Below are 1,836 nucleotides of genomic sequence, written 5' to 3' on the forward strand. Positions count from 1 at the left end.
GGTCTGATTTTCTCACCCAATAAAGGAAAATTTCATATATCAGTCTACTCTTCATTCTATCAGACACAGTTATCACAGCTCGTACATTTTCTTTTTACACATATATGTAAGCATTGAGCCAAATTTAGTAATGCCAACATATTACACAAACAATATTTGTCTGCTATATATAATACTTTTATATATACACTGTCAAAGATACTTGTCTTTGAGTGAAGATTTAAGGTGATAGAAAATATAAATAACTGCAACTTGAATCTTTGTTCAAGCTCACTGCCGTAATATATCATAATCTGACAAATATAATATTGGCCATGTTATATTTACATTACGAAAGTGAGATGACTAGTCTCATGAACAACATTAGCTAATTGTTATTTACTAATCTTAAAATGACTGTTCAGTACAGAAATGAAGCCCAACAATCATGTTTTACAGTCCTGTGGTCTCAGCCTCAGATACTCAACTAATCAAAGTGATGTCATAAAAAAATGAATGAACAAAAAACCTTTTTTCACCATCATTTCTGTCAAACAAAGCTGTATTTCTCGTGGTTAGTATCATGGTTGCTAGGCAACCTGAGCCACGCTATGAAGGCCAGACCGTTCACAAGCCTCTCACTTCCGCACTTCTCGTACTCCCTAGTACGCGAACTGCGCGTACTCCAAAGCGTGGGGTCGCTGGATTGGGACACAGTCTGTGTTTTCTCATTCAGTCTTTGTCAGGTCGTTCTGTCACAGTCTGGCAGAGGCAGACTGTATGGAGTGATGTAGAGGACCCAAAATGGAGACACAAAGAACGTGGAAGAAAACTTGAATATTAACAAAAAGCGAGCTGTTTAATACGGCTGATAAAAAAGGTACAAAACAAAAAGCAGATACACACTGGGGAGAAACTAACTAGAAATAAACTGGGAGAAACTAAATGCTAAACTCAAAAGACAAAGAACAAAACCTTGAACGTGATAAATACCTGAACATGGAAAAAACCCTGGAGACTTGGAGACATGGAATCATGAAAGCATGGAAACATGATGAGAAACAACAGACGACCTGACAAAAGCTGTGTCCGAATTCAGGGGAAGGATGCTTAAAATGCCATATTTGGAGGCAATGACACAGCGACGCGACGAAGGCTGTCCGAATTCAAAGAGCACTCAAAATGTGGCGACAAATGCGTCCTGCCTCCCCGCGAATATGAGGGTTAGTTGTGACCGAATTCAGGGGAAGAATGCTTCAATGCCATATTTGGAGGCAATTACGTCACGGCGACGCGACGAAGGCTGTCCGAATTCAAAGAGTACTCAAAATGTGGCGACAAATGCGTCCTACTTTGCCCCGAATTTTAAGTATGGGTCCGATGTATCCTTCGTGTCCTACTATATCCCAGGATTGATTGCGGGTCATAGAGGCAGACCCGTCACAGACCCGTCTACATACCTCCGAGTTTACTGTTGTCATGGTAACGGCTGTGTATGTACCACCCGATGCTAATGCTAACTCGGCCATGGAGGAGCTGCACAAGACAATAAGCAACCAGCAGAACTCCCATCCAAACGCAGTGCACATTATAGCTGGGGACTTCAACCATGCTGATTTAAGGTCAGTATTCCCCAGATTTTAACAGCATATTAAATGTGCAACGAGGGGGAAAAACACATTGGATAAAGCCTACAGCAACATCCAAAAAGGCTACAGAGCAACCCCTCTAACACATCTAGGTTTGTCAGACCACATGTCCATGCTGCTGATCCCTGCATACACTCCCATTAGGAGAAGAGCCCCCCCAGTCACAAAAACTGTGAAAACCTGGCCAGAAGGTGCATCACATCAGCTG

Source organism: Pundamilia nyererei, unplaced genomic scaffold (assembly GCF_000239375.1).
Source record: "Pundamilia nyererei isolate P.nyererei 1_Seehausen unplaced genomic scaffold, PunNye1.0 scaffold01060, whole genome shotgun sequence".
NCBI lineage: Eukaryota > Metazoa > Chordata > Actinopteri > Cichliformes > Cichlidae > Pundamilia > Pundamilia nyererei.